Source organism: Camelus bactrianus, chromosome 8 (genome assembly GCF_048773025.1).
Source record: "Camelus bactrianus isolate YW-2024 breed Bactrian camel chromosome 8, ASM4877302v1, whole genome shotgun sequence".
In the NCBI taxonomy this organism is placed as follows: Eukaryota; Metazoa; Chordata; class Mammalia; order Artiodactyla; family Camelidae; genus Camelus; species Camelus bactrianus.
In genome coordinates this window covers 36,513,011-36,528,620 of record NC_133546.1, presented here as the reverse complement: position 1 = coordinate 36,528,620, position 15,610 = coordinate 36,513,011, and the positions used below count along the sequence as shown (strand labels likewise).

Sequence of the window (15,610 nt, the reverse complement as noted above, 5' to 3'; positions counted from 1 at the left end):
CTTTAAAAAAATTCTATTTTATCTCCTTTGTTGATTTATTACTTTTAATTCTTTGTTTTGTTGTTTTAGTAGCTGATTTAGTGTTTACAGCTGTGATCACAAACTTTTTTTGTAAAGGACCAAACAGTAAATACATGCTCATTTTCCAGTCCTACAGGCTCTGTCACAACTACTTAGCTATGCTGTCATAGCATGAACAAAGTTGTAGGTAGTGAGTAAAGAAGGGTATAGTGGTAATTTAATAACACATTATTTGAAAAATCACGTAGACTGGATATGCCAACATAGGATTACAACATACATCTTAAATTTAACTAAGGTCTACCTCCAAGTGATCGTATATCACATCATATGTAGCATAAGAATCTCAAAAAGTATACTTTCCTTTCTCTTCTCCCAGTAATTTTGCTTTTTTGCCATACATTTTACTATTATGTATATTATAAAGTCTAGCTTTTGTGTTCCTGTAAAATGTTTTGTATCAGCATAATTTCTGAAAGAGTTCTGTTAGTTATAAAATTGAAGATTGATAGCTTTTATCTTTCAGTAACTTAAACATGTTGCTCTACTGTCTTTTCCACATACTTCTTGCTTTTGACAAGAAATCTATTGTCATACTCATCTTTGTTACTCTGCACATATAGTGTATTTACTCTTTTTTAACAATTTGATTGTGATGTGCCTTATTGTAGTTTTTCAAAAATATTTCTTGTGCTTGGTTGAAGTTTGCTGAGAGTCTCAGATCTGTGGATACAGAATTTTTGTCACATTTGAAAAAATTCCCATCCATTTTTTTTCATCTCACAGCTTACTGGTGCTTTGTTAATTTTTTTTTCAGATTTTTTTATGTCTACATTTCATTCTGGATACTGCTGACAGTTATGTCTTAAAAGGGACTAAACTTTTCTTTTGTATTGCCTAGTCTGTCATTAGTCCCATTCAATGTATTTTTCATCTTAGAGCTTGCAGTTTTCTTCTCTTGAAGTTTTGATTTGGTCTTTTTAATATCCTCCTTCACACTACCTGAATTTCTGAACCTATATAATATAGTTATAATGTCTGGTTTAATGTCATTCTCTGCTACAGGGTTTGCCGTGGGTTGGTTTTGATGGACTGATTTCTTTCCTCTTTTTTGGCCATGTTTCCCTACTCCTTTATATGTCTGGTAAGTATAGTTTATGTGGTAAGCATATATTAAGACAACTTTCAAAGATCCCTGCTTACAATATTCACATTCTTGCATATGCCCCTCCTCCTGAGTGTGTGCTGGCCTACTGACTTGCTTCTGACAAGTACAATGTGGCAAAAGTGATAGAATGTCACTTCTTTATGTTATAATAGGTTGCAGCATCCATCTTGCTAGCTGACTCTATTGCCTTTTTAGCTTGCATGCTTTGAAGAAGAAAACTGCAATGTTGTAGAAGCCCATGTGGCAAGAAATTGAGGGCAGTGTCTGGGCCCATCTATGTTGTCCCGAATTACAAGATTTCATTATTTTTTATCGATGAGCAATATTTCATTGTACATATAAACCACATCTTCTTTATCCATTGATCTATCAATGGATATTTAAGTTGCTTCCATATCTTGGCTATTGTGAATAATGCTGCAATGAATATAGAGGTGCATATATCTTTTAAAATTACTGTTTTCATTTCCTTTGGAAAAATACCCAGAAGTAGAATTGCTGGATCATATGGTAGTTCTATGTTTAACTTGTTGAGGAACATCCAAACTGTTTTCCATAGAGGTTGTACCAATTTACATTCCCACCAACAGTGTACAAGGGTTTCTTGCTTACACGTTTCTTTAGTCAATTCTGTTTGTAGTCAGCTTCCTCAGGTTTTTAGGCTGTATTCCTGAAATGCAGTTTAGTTGATAATACAATGATTAGTAAATAGTTAAATTCTCTCAGTCTTTGAAACTTTTACTCTACTTTTTGGTATCCAGCATTGCTGTTAATAAGTCAACTGTCAGTCTGTCATTTCTTTGTATTTTGTCTATCTTCTCTTTCTGGCAGCTTACAATATTTTCTATCTGTCTTTGATATTCTTCAGTTTCACAATAATATCTTTAGACAAGAAATTATTTCTTTCTTTTCTCCTTCATTATTTTTTAAATTCCTGCTTGAGAAACGGTGGGCTTCCTGAATTTGACAATACATGTCTCTTGTCAATTCTAGAACATTCTTAGAGTTATCTCTTTGGATATTGCCACTTCCTTATGCTTCTTCTCTTATCTCTTTCTGAAAATTCAATTATAAGAATTTTTTAAAAATTTTAAAAAGAATTTAAAAAACCTCACAGTGTCTTCAATTGAAGCCCACATTCATTAGAGATTCATAAGAGAAAATTATTTAAGACTGGTTTTAAAATATGCTCCTCTAAAGAGTGTTTCCCTTTGCTTCTGCCTGGGTGCCTAGAGTGCCGCATACCCGGAACCACTTTCAGCAGTGTACTCAGCTTAAAGATTTGGGGATCACACTGGTAGCATGCTTCAAGTCCCAGAACTACATGAGAGGTAGACTGTGGTTACGAGAGAGAGAGGATAAACTCTTTACATACACCATGAAAACTCAGGCAAGTTACCTTAGAGCCTTCTTTGTTGGCACCTGTTTTGCTCTGATTCATCTTTTCACTGAACATATGGTCCTTCATGGTTCTGGCTTTCTGCAGGTTTCTGTTTATAAACCTCCCATATCCATGCCTCCTGTCTTGCATGGTCAGTTAAAATTAAGTATCTGCATCATTGATCATCAAGATTTACTTTTGTTTCCATACCTCCTAAAAGAATTTTGATAAGCTATAGATCCATGATATCTAAAAATTTCAATCTAAATTTTAAATGGTTTCAAAGTTAACAATCTCTTGTGTTTTAATATTGAAATTTCAGAACAAAACTGGTTACTTCACTCTTTTGAATGTGTTCAGTAGAATGTGAGTGAGTTAATACCCCTATTATCTGCAAAAAAAAAATTGTGATGTTAGATTTTAACATTCATAAATCTCACATTGTTTTCTGTGCTAAGGTGGTCCCATGTTTAGTCTGACAACTTTGGTGCAGGTTAGCAATAGATTTTATTTGGGGGGAGCTAACAAGGCCAAAGTCAGCAATGGAGAAACATGAGCTCCTGTGCTCCCATTGCCCCATTGAGAGGACAGAGTGTATGGCTGGACATTCTCTTCTATTTTTCTATTTATAGCTATGAAAAATGTGAGAGCAATCTTATCAGTGAAGAGTCACATGAATATCTTGCACACCTGCAAGTCTGGATTTGAGTGATAGCATTTTACAAACACACACACACACACACACACACACACACACACACACACACACACACACACACACACACACACACACACACACACACACACACCACCCTCCCCCCCGCTACAGAATACCACTTACTCATCACGTGGAAATCTTGAAGCCAGTGGGAAAGTGTAGACCCCCCTAAGGGTGAAAAAGCCACTGGTCCCATTGGAAACTCATTTCTGATACAGTCTCTCCTGAGAAAAGAAGGAAATAATCCATTTTAGTGCATGAACCAAGCAGTCCTGCATGAGTACCTTGGATTATTTTCAGTCAACCAGGTGCCTGCCTTCATCAGCTCATATTTACATGGCATTTCCTACACAAGACATTTATTCTATTATGCTATATTTTATGCATGAATTTTTTGTGGCTCTATCATATTTCTCTTCAACTAAATTATATTTATAAATTGAAATTGATTTTTCAATTCCTGTGAAGCTCTAAATGTTAACGAGGTTCCTTTGTGTTAAAGTACTATACAATTATTAATAGTACACAATTGATTAAAACATGGAAAATAAAATTTTACTGGAAATGTATTACTTAATGAGATGGATAGTTTCTTAAAATTCATGTACTCATAAATGAATGTGACTTACTGCTAGAATAAAGCAGGTTCAATGGAAATTAACAGCAAATGAAGAGAGAGTAGGTGGGCTACCAATAAATTCAGGGCTTTCAAAAAAGGAACCAGTAATTTTTAAGTACATTATTCACAGTAGAATTCTCAACATATTCCAAGTAGATTAATATAAAACAAATAAGTACATGAAATTCACAAATAATTGGGCATATAATTATTTACCTGGAGATAGTGAGCAGATAAGCATCCAAGTAAAAAATAATGCGTATGACTTTTTCAGTGTCCAATCATCTATTGCCAAAATGTAATGAATATGTTCCCCTTAAAAGCTTCAATAAATGTTTAAGCTAACTTACCTCTGGTAAATGTTTTTGGAATCAAAGATATAACTTCGATATGTCAAAAAAGTAGAAAAAATTTAACTTCTATTTGCAATCATGCAAAATAAGTAGCTGAGGCAGTTCTTTGATTACAGAGACTATGCAGAGAAGATTATTTTGAATTGTCCTTGTAAAATATTTGTGGGTTTTTTTGCATCTAACCTTTATTTTCTTTTTCTTTCCTTTTTCCTTCTCTTTTTTCTTCCTTTCTAAAAGCCACTTCAGAAGTTTTTGTTTGTTTTTGTTGTTTTTACATAGACAATGTAATGCAGTATAGCTCAGATGGGCTAAAATTTCGATTTTTAGCTTTTTTCCGGAGGGGAGGAATTAGGTAGGATAGGAGGGAAAACTAGAAACAGCAACACTGCTGCAAACTTTGACCACAGGCAGATTCTTAGGCAGATGAATTTTAGTCAAAAATATGATAGAAGTAAATGTGAAAACTAATTTGTTTAAAGCTGCTGTCTGTGGCCATATCCACCGGAAAGTCCTAGTGTGGCCTGGGAGCATACAATGCAGTTTGAAGACCTCTGCTCCAAGCCCCCAAGATCACACGGACAAAAAGCTACAGTGCACTTCAAACTTCATTTAGTGCTTTGCATTTGTACTTTCTTGTCATTTTTTGGTCTCTAAAGCTGTTCCTTACTTTCTTGCCACATTGGTATGTTAGTGTTTGTTAAGAAAGTTAATTAAAAATATGAGTATATACTTTTTACAATTTTCTTTTTTACCTAGAAGTGTTTCATTTTGTCTTTTTTTTAAAGGGAGAGAGGGGGAAAAGCTATTATGTCAATATACATAGAACAGAATGTACTTACCTGTTATTTAAAAAAGTTAAATACATAAGTTAATTTTTACTTTGCTTTTAAAAAATAGTATTTACCTAGGTTTTCTCAAAATTCTTAGATTAATTGCTCATTCAGATACATCTGACATTCACCAGAAAAAGAATGTGGTTACTTAGTCAATGAATTATTAAGTAGGTTATTGCTATATGGCCAGCAATTGTTTAGTTAAGGTTTTAAATGGGGAACAGAATGGTGCAAATTTGTGCTATGTAATAAGGATCCTCATGCAAGTGGCTTTTCAGGATAACAGAAATTTGTTTTTCAAGGTCACTAGTCCACTGAATATTCCTTGTTTTGTCTTTCTGATGATAATGTGAGTCTAATGTTTGTATATATTCCCTCAAATGGAAGGTGGTTAGTATAAGATAATTCAGGACTGTTGATATTATTTATGAGTATAAAATAGCAGTAACACATGAGATTTAGCTTTCAACTGTGTGACCTTATCAGAGTCTAGGGACCAAGAAGCATTTTTAAGATACTGCGCATATATTTTTGTCTTGTGTGGCTACCACACTTTTGATAAGATTTTTCCATCCCAGGTGAATCAGATGAGATGCTGAAAATCAAGGGATAGGCGTAAGTATTGCCTCTACTTATTAACTCAGAATTACCTGACATACTTCAAATGGTATCAGAAATAGGTTTGGCGTGACAACCATGACTCCTATGGTTAGGTTTTAAGAAAGCCAGAAAGCTATAATAGGAGAGAGTCTTGAGCTAAGAGTATTTCTTGGAGACCAGCTGACAGAAGCCTTGATGACACTGAGTTTTTGAGGAAGGTTTGGTGGGGGAATTTGTAGTTAGTGGGATGTGGCACCATTTACCTTCTTCTGACTGATAGAATGTAGATAATTAACCCAATTGGTGGCACCTCTCTAATCAATAAGGGTGATCAAGGACCGCCAAAGACAACTGAAAATCCAAGGGGATGGGTTGGTCCTTCACATTCAAGGCAAAAGCTGAACTGAGATTTTACTTGTGAAGTGGATGAGTGGGGCTGAGAAAATTCTGTCCCTCTTATTATGCCAATTTTCCCTGTGTGATTCTGCATCAAGAAAGAGCCTGGTTCCAATGTAAAGTGTGTTCTCTTTATTGTTATTTAATCTTAGAATAACACTTTTAAAATATATGTGCTGGATTTCTATCTTCACATAATTTTCTACTTGAGAAACTTCACTATAGAGAGGTTGTGTTAAAATTGGTGTTCAGTTTATTTATACAGGATCATAGCATGATAAGAAAAAGAGAATCTAATTTCTTTTTCAAACTAATTGCTACCCATCAGACAAAGACTATCAGAGCCATATTTGTAGTCAAACTAAGTTGCGCTTATGATTTCTTGCAACAAGGATGACTGCACACTACATGGAACCAGGGGCATGTAAACAACAGGGTTTTGTTTTGGTTTGGTTTTAGAAGGGGCTTATTATAGGGTTAGGCTTATGTTAGAAGTTTTAGAGGTTTGTCATAGGTGTTTTGTTGAAATGTGGTTTTCCTGTGGATCGAGTAGTGGTAGAAAAGGGGGAAAAGTTTTATGGTTGGGATTTTTCTTTTTTCTTTCTCTCTCTCTCTCTTTTTTTTTTTTTTAAATCTAGGAGGTGAAAGAAACAGAGTGAAGCTAAAGAAAGCATCTCGTAAAAGAATTCTCTTATGTGAGCCAGGAGAACATGATTAGTCATTTCAGTGATTTGTCCCTACTTTGTGTCTAAACATGTTTTTGGAATGGTTTTATTTTTGAATTGCTTCATCATGGTCAGAAAGTGATCTTTGATGATGGTATACTCTGAAATTATGTCTGATAGAAGAAATATTATATGATAATGGAAAGGGATGCATAATATAAAAAGTATCAGAGAATTCATTACTATTGACCACAATGATTAATGCTCAATTAAAAAGAATACAAATGTGTTGTAATGCAGATGCCATTATCATCCCCATTTTATAGACAGAGAAAATGGGGGTGAGAGCTGTGAGGTGTGCCCACGGTCACATAGCTCCTAAGTCATGGAACAGCCTCACTCAAGAGTCTGTACTTAACCAACAGGCTGTGCTGCCCCATTTCCTTCAGGAGTGATGATACCTAGATATATGGCCTACCAGTGTAATAGACATTGTGGAAATGGGTTTACTGGGAAAAGACTCAGTATAAGAACCATTAAGATTTAAGGGTGTTAGAGCAGAGTTGAGAAATGAACTATAGAAAAATATAATTTCCACAAAGTGGGAAGGCTGAAGGCAGATATATTATTCACTAAACCTGGGAAAATCCCATAGATTGGACCTTGCTAGAACTTACTTTTTATAAGAAGTAAGAGTCCTTAAATGATGTAAGCTTCATGTGGTCACAGAATAACTGAAGTTTTCAGTGCTGGTAAGACCCAATATTGGGTGAATAATGCCACCAAAAGCTATATATATTTCTGTTTTGAGTTTTGAGGGTGGAGGGGAATAGGATTTATTTATCCTGAATCTGCCCCTGGTTAGTGTTCCTTCTCTGATTCTGATAAAATCCTTATCCTTATGTTGATAAATCAATAAAGTTAACTGATGTTTTAAGGATTGCATGTTGGCTGGGGAATTGGACATGGCATGCTCCTTCTTCATAATCATAATCATCTGATAAGAATCAGAAACCAATAGTCATTCCTGAAAAAAAAATGGAGTGTGTTGACTCAAATGGCATACTAGAAATAGTCATGTGAAAATAAATCGCAGGCTGCACTGAATAATTAGAGAGATTTAAAGTTAGGAAAAGAAATAAGGACTTTGCTATCATGTGGCATGTACTTTGACTAACAGTAGGCAGTGGGAATGGAAAAGATACTGCAAATAAAATGCAGTAGAATTAATCATGAATTAACATTGATTAAACAAAATGAGAAAGCAAATCCTGACAGTAAAGTTCAATTAAGTGTTTTAGAACTTCCATAGTAAAGGAACTGAAGAAGGAGAAGGAGCTAGTAAAAGAGATGGGGGAAATCACAATTCAACCAATTATTTACTCATTAATAATTTCAAGTTAACACATAATGAGTTCCTACTTCCCACCAGGCATACTTCTAGGTGTTGAAGCTGCAGCAGTAATTAAAAAAAAATAAAAAGACAAATTTCTTACCTTTGTGGTGCTTACATCATGGTTGTAACAGATAACAGGAACAGATAACAGATAATCGTAGATAAGTTAGATGGTGAAAAGTGCAATGAAATTGGAGGGATAGTGATAAAAAACAGATAGCACAAGTGTCTCAGAAACTAAGAGATTTCCTAAACTCTGATTTATTTTAAAATAAGTTGGTTTAAAACTCTGAAAGACATCAGATTTTTTTTAATTAAGAAAGATTGATGGCAATTGAAAATTGTAATTTTTTTAATGAATTGACATGGAAAACAAGCCTCCTAACAATGGCCCTGCTTCGGGATGTAGACGTTCCCTTCCATGGTATCTGATTCTCTGGGCCACTAATCCCAATATTTTATCTTGGAAATTTGTGTTTTCTCTCTAGCATGTTATAAACCGTCCTCAACCATCTCCTTTTAGCTTGTTTTGATTTGCATTGAATACAGGCCTGTGATTCTGACAGTCTTCACTTCTTTTTATATCTGATCTACGTGCATTTGCCAAATCTTCATAAACATCAGGAGATAGGAGTCCTGCCCAGTTTTGCCACTTACATATTTGTAACCTTGAACAAATCATGTAAACACTGTGAATCTATGTTATCATCAGTAGAAAGGGGATAATAGTATCTTACAACAACTATTAAAAAGTCAAGTGAGGATGTAAGTAGAAAAGTGTTTGGTAAACTGCAAAATTCAAAGCAAATTGATTATCTTTTTACTGTTACCTGCAGTGGCTTGCCAGCACTTCTTAACGCCTGTGCAATTAAGTAAGATCTATTTTGCTTTTCTCCACTGCATCCTCAGACTCCTGATTTTTAAAAATTCTTCAGCATTGCAGATTAAAGGAGATTCAGTGATATATAAAAAGTGCCATAACTTATATTAACATTTCCCTATAATAACTTCTTTTTTAAAAATTCTGTGACTTGCAACAGAAATGTTAGAGTTCCTATCCTTTCCTATCACACTAATTCTGGAAATCCAGGAGTCTATTTACAGCTGGAGGCCACTCTCATCGCATACATGATTTTTAAATGCTGCTCAACTGTAAGTGGCTGATTTTGCAGTCTTATTATTTGTGCCAGTTTTCAGTATCTCTTCCACATTCTTTCTACCACAGCATATGGCTTTGCATGGTCTATTCAGTGAGTATTCATAATTATTCCACTGAGCTTTGGTGACGATGAATGTGTGTGTTATTGGAGATAAATTGTGCAATCTGCAAGGAAAACAAAGACGAGTTTTTGCTTGGATGTTTTTGCTCGTTTGGTGGTGGAGGCAGATACTCTGCTCCATGCAGAAGCAGGGCATTGCTTAGGGGAGAGGGACGCTGAGTCAGTCACATGCTTTGCCTCTTTCTTGTTTGCACTTCTAGACTGATCAGCATGCCTTCCACAAATACTTCTGATATAGGGATGTAACTGCTTTCCACACAAGGTTATAAGAATAAGGTAATGTATGCAGAGGACTAGTCTTTTATAAGCAAAATCTAAACTATGAATGCAAACATCACATGATGCAAAATCAAAATATTTTAGTACCTCTTGATTAAATATTAGAAGTTGCTTTCTTTCTTGTGTTCCAATACAATGAATGCTTAGTCAGACAAATGCAGTAGCTGAAGTTGTATCAGCAACCAATAAAGGGTTTTTCGTTTGTTTTTTACTTTTCCTTGGCTGACCATTATCCTCAAAAGTAATAGAGAAAAGCATGAAATCTCTCTAAGTTTCACAGTGGCGTAAAATAGTTGCAAACAGTTCCTAGGAAGCTAGAATTACTACTGTCAAAGAAAACCACATGCCCAATTACCAGTATTTCATATTTCTGAACACAAGTAAATACGAAGTGTGACCCAAATTCATTTGTGCATCAAGGCTGGAAATATACTGGGATTTTCTTTTTTGTGAGAAAATGATTCTTTATAAGAAAAAGGATGAAATGGCTTTCATGTGGATTTACCACTGCCATTGTTGTCCAGATAAATCTTCACATTTTACTTCTGAACCAAAAAGAAACCATCAAGTCACAAAAGTAGCACACGAGCCCTTTTATATAAGCTTGAGGTCTGATTTAGTAGAAATGTATCCACAAATTCTATGAACAAGGATGTGAAGGTCTGAGTACACCGGATCTGCAGGATCATAAGAAGCTGATAAAGCAAAAGGTAAAGAAAGAAGCATGCCTTCTCTTTTGAAAAACATTCTTTGGATTATAGCAAAGTCATTACAAAATACCAAGAGTACATTCAGGCACAATGTGATAATGTCCAGTCTTTACAGCTTCCTTTAGTTTGTAAAAATGACTGCAACCCCATTTTGTTCCTGAATTACAAAATACCAAGAGTACATTCAGGCACAATGTGATAATGTCCAGTCTTTACAGCTTCCTTTAGTTTGTAAAAATGACTGCAACCCCATTTTGTTCCTGAACTTCCAGAAAAGAGTAAAACGTCTACCTTATTCTAATACTCACTCACCAACCACCCAGCTAAGTGGTTTCAGTTAATACCAGTAATAATATGCAAAATATTAGTATTTGAGGGAGGAAGAAGACAATTCTGAACTATATACTTGTATAGAAAAAGTTGGGTATAACTATCTTTTTATAAAGGCCTCTAAATAAGACAGACAATTTTCTGTAGCAAGCCGATCTGCACAGCCCTTTGTCTTCCTCTGGAATCTCTTCTGCTAGCTCAAATGAAAGGAAATAAGGTATCTCTGGGGGTATGTGAAGGGAATGCAAAGAAAGGAAATAACGAGGAGGGAAAAGGGGCCTCACTTACGTTTACTGGGTTATTGGCCTGCAGCCATTGCTCAAGATTCTGCTGAAGGCATTCAGGCTGTTTTGAGGCACTCGGCTGACTTTTAATGGACTATCGAGGTCCTGCTCACATAAAGTAATGATGGCTGTGGGTCACAGAGATGCCATTGCCATTTCCCCCAGCTGTGTTTTTGTCTTTTGTCTTTGACACCAGAGTAAACGCTCCTCAGAGAGCTGAGTCCGCACCAACAAGTGAAGCTGGGTGAGCCCTGCAGCGCCCGAGGGGGGCTTCCAGCTCACTCGTGAAGCAGTGGTGGCCCTGAGTTTAAATTAGGGAATTTTGTCCTTCCTAAAATAACTCACAGTTTAATTTTACTTGTTTGTTTCTTTGTTTGCATACAAGTAGGAAAAGAAAGTCTCCCTCAACTCTAAGATACAGTACACCAGGAGCTATTTCCTTGGTTCCTGGGGACTATATTTAGAGACATTCTATGTGGATAAGAACTAAAGCATGAATGTTCCATTATTAAAAAAAACACACTCACACACAATGAATACATTGTGTGTGAGCAGAAATATCCTGTGACATGGAGAAATGTTTATTCTTTTTCATTTTTCACTTATTCATCACTGTCCCAACTTCTTTAAAATAGATTCAGGTCAATTTGTTAAAAGGCCCAAATGAAGTGGCACCTGTTTTAAGCTGGGTTCCTCAGAAACAGATTTTGAGATGAATATTCATATTAAAGTGAAATATTATGTGTTCTCAAAAGAAAAACAGTAGGGAGGAGGGGAATTGGGACTTGGAAAAGAATGAGGACAAATAAAAGTGTAATATCAAGTAGTCTATAAATATGTGTAGTTCTCTACTCTACATGAATTCAAACCATTGATTCTTTATCTTAATGAATATTTATTAAAGAGAACATACATTTGTAGATCAATTTGCATACCAAGAGCCAGAGGTCCTGCTGATGTGTTCTAGTAAAGACACTACATCTAAAACAGCAAACTGGGTAAATGACCATAGAGTCCTTTGGAGGAAAGATTGGAGGAATCACTACTTTACACACTTACCATTGCATTATCAGGTCCTTCCTAATCCACATTCAGCTTCCCTTTTAATGTATGAGCTCTGTTTCTTGGAACTACATAGAGGTAAATGTTTGGATTATAGTAATTCACTAGCCCTTTTCCCTGAGAGTTTGATGCCTAGTCTCTGCTATTCTAGAATTTTGTTATTATCAGAGAGCCCAGTTTCATAAATGCAACCTCGATCATTAACCCTTATCCGTAGAGGACGGCTCACACTGAGCTTCAGTACAATGCCAGTGCCCTCCGCCTAGCCCCATCAAAATAACCCTTATGATCTTAGTGAAGGTACTGTCTTCTGACCCCTATTAGGGGGGGAAAAAACCCAAAAAACTGAGGGAGAAGGTTGAGGTTATTGGGTTTTTCATAACTGACCCATCTAGAAAAGCATCTCTCCTAGGCCACCTTAGTATCCTTTCCACAACATTCTGCTAGGGCATTTCTGGCAACAGTGCTTAACTTGTTTTTTGTTTCTTCCAGTTTGACTGAGATACAATTGACATACAGCATTGTATAAGTTTAAGGTGTACAGCACAGTAACTTGACTTACATACATCATAAAATGATTACTGCAGTAAGTTTAGTGAATATCCATTATTTCATATAGATATAAAATTTTAAAAAAGAAAAAAATATTTTTCCTTGTGATGAAAACTCTTAGAATTTCCTCTCAACAACTTTCATGTATAACATACAGCAGTGTTAATTATATTAATTATGTTGTACCTTACATCCCTAGTACTTGTTTAACATAACTGGAAGTTTGTAGCTTTTAACCACCTTAATCCAATGCCCACTCCTCCCATCCCCCACGTCTGATAACCAGAAATCTGATCTCTTTTTCTATTAGTTTGTTTGTTTGGAACATATAACTGAGCTACAACACTGTGTTAATTCCTGGTACACGACACAGTGATTCTATATTCCTACACATTGCAAAAGAATCACCAGGTTAAGTCTAGTTTCCATCTGTCATCGTGCAAAGATATTACATTATTATTGACTGATTTCCCATGCTATACATTTCATCCTTGTGACTTATTTATTTTGTAGCCTGAAGTTTGTACCTCTTAATTTCCCTCATCTAACACTGCTTCACTCTTAATATGAACCATTACTTTTTCTAAGTTTTAAAGAATCATCCTAATTACAACTGTTATGATTGGATCAACAATGTCAAGCATAAGTTTGGTGATTAGGGCAACAGAATTACAAAAAGGGCCAAATTCAGAGCTTCAGCAAGTCTCCAATGCTAAAATCACAGGCCAAATAGGGAAGGAGTAAGACTTGGACTAGGGACATCTGAGTAGACCCACTAAAGAACACTGAACCCCAGAACTCTCTTGGTTGCTAGAATAAACTGGCTAGCAAGGATAAGGTAAGTCTGAGGGTCATACAAAAGAGTCAGCTGAGGTAGATGCCTTGCAAACTGATCATTTTTTTCCTCAAGATCTGATATCCTCTTCTGGCTATTCAGCTAATAAATAGGTCAAGTTGCAGCCAGACCACTTGGGGAAGACAGGCCTTCCTGAAAGAATAAAGGAATTCCTGGCTGAAAGAGCTGACCCCTCAGTGACGGGAAGGACAGCAGAGCACACCGGAGAATGGATTTTGAGGGCGTATTTCTGGTAGAGGAACAGGGAAGGAGGACCAGGAAGGGAAGGGGGCAAGTAAGGTTGCATTATCACTGTCAATGGGTCCTGTTCAAGTTAACCCTTTCTGGCTCAATTTGACAGAAAGGCTGTGGAAACACTGCAGATCTCACCTCCAAATTGTCAGCCCAGAGGGGAAAGGTGTGGATTACATTCCTAGGCCTCTCAAGTGCTAGTTAAAAGCTGCCCTTTTAATTAAAAGGAATGTAAATTTCCAGGCAAATTTGGTTCTCTGGGGGCAAAAGTAAAGTGATTTCTAGCAGCCTGAGAAAAAATACTGATGTTGGCTTTTTAAATGGAAGCCCCATTGTGCATTGTGGATGAAAAATGTTCTAGGGATTCAAGGGTATATGTGCAGAGCATTGACAGTATCCACCACAAACCCTTTTTACTATGCTCCAAGGTTCATGTAGAAAATTACTCCTGCATTTAGAGTGAGGTAGATTTCCATTACAGGTTGCAAGAGACGATCATAGAAATAACAGATTGGTTCTATAGGTGACAGTTTTAATCTGTTTTCAATGGAAGTTGTGCTTTTGTGGTTGTTTTGATGGATTTGTGTTAAGATTAAGCCACTCATGTTTTACAAGCAAAAGTGTGGGTGATTAGTGCAAAGAATTGGGTCTTGGTATGCAAACTGCAGCTGTGGAATAGATTTTTTCCTTCTGTGTGAAGGCTTAATACAATTATGGCCTTATTAATTCTGTAACCCATGTAGTTAAAGGCTTTCTGAGAAAACTAGATGAGGAATGAGGGTAGGCAAAGCCAGGGGTAAGTTTCTTCAGGGAAAAAAAAAAAAGATAAAGTAATCAATTTGGAAGAAATGAGGGCTTAAGGAATAGGCATTATTTCTTGTTAAATATTGAATAAAAGACACATTTAGTAGAAGTTAAAATATCCCTTCAACATGATGTGAAAACTTGTAGATTTCCAAAAATTTACACCCAATCAGTAGTCTTCCAGTAGACATGATGGGCATGCATTTTCTAAAATTACATTATAAATCCATTTATTTTCGCTATAAAATTAAACTAAATTGCATAATAAGAGAAAGAGAAAAAAATGTAATGAAGTAAGAAGTATGTCCATAGGAAGATTGTGTGCCTCTGTTGGCGAACTCAAGTTCATGTGCCCAGTGCACAGTGAGGCCAAACTGAAACGTCGGAATTGAGAGCAGAGAAGTTTTATTGCAAGGGTCAAGTGAGGAGAAAGGATAGCTCTTGCTTAGAAACCCGAAATCCCCAAAGGTTTTTGGTGAAGAGTTTTTATAGACAAAATTTGGGGAGAGGTATGCAGGGTGTGTGACCTCCCTCTGGTTGGTGGTGAGGTAATGGGGGGGTGTTCCAGGAATCTCAAACATCAGCCTTCTGCTTCCAAACAGTCTGTGGTACATGTGCTTGTGCTCAGCCCGAAGTTACCCTCCTTTACCTGGGGGGTGGGAGCTTTAGTTCCTGTAGAAGAACTCAAGAGATATATATCCGATTGCTATGCATGTCCCTGTGCACAGCAGGGAGGCTCCAGGACCCTGCCCCTATCGCTGCACTATTGTTTCTTAACTGCTTTCCTTTGTTTCTTTAGTCCCTCACTCCTCTAATTAGTAACTGTTTGAACCTGCCTGTTGGAACTCAGGAACCATCTAGGAGGCTGAAACCTTTTTCCTACAAACAAGAAATGAGGGACAAGGAAGGGCTTTTGTGTCCAGGAGGGCCCAAGAGTCCTGCTCAGTCTCACATGATAGCTTCTGGTCCAAAGAGAATGAGGAGATGTATAGATCAGTCCAGTATACTCCCCAAAAGGCCACCTGGGCCCCTTGTTGAAGCACATTTGCCCCAGTTGACCCACAGATGTACA

The 15,610-nt window shown here is 36.5% G+C and overlaps 2 long non-coding RNA genes across 8 annotated transcripts in view; one reads left to right on the top strand and one right to left on the bottom strand.

Annotated features, from left to right (window-relative positions):
- LOC141578361 (uncharacterized) overlaps positions 1–15,610 on the top strand; it is an 809,650-nt gene that overhangs the window by 756,205 nt on the left and 37,835 nt on the right. For 5 of the 7 annotated variants that reach the window (XR_012508643.1, XR_012508641.1, XR_012508645.1 and 2 more), the window contains 2 exons: positions 1,087–1,165; positions 5,672–5,708. The exons of 1 other annotated variant lie outside the window; for it this stretch is intronic. This is a non-coding gene — a long non-coding RNA (uncharacterized LOC141578361). Of the gene's footprint in view, positions 1–1,086; positions 1,166–5,671; positions 5,709–6,727; positions 8,121–15,610 lie in introns of those variants that run through there. One more of the 7 variants, XR_012508644.1, reaches the window with a different exon arrangement.
- LOC141578362 (uncharacterized) overlaps positions 1–15,610 on the bottom strand; it is a 36,113-nt gene that overhangs the window by 8,648 nt on the left and 11,855 nt on the right. The window contains exon 3 of the long non-coding RNA XR_012508647.1: positions 3,412–3,512. This is a non-coding gene — a long non-coding RNA (uncharacterized LOC141578362). The remainder of the gene's footprint in view (positions 1–3,411; positions 3,513–15,610) is intronic.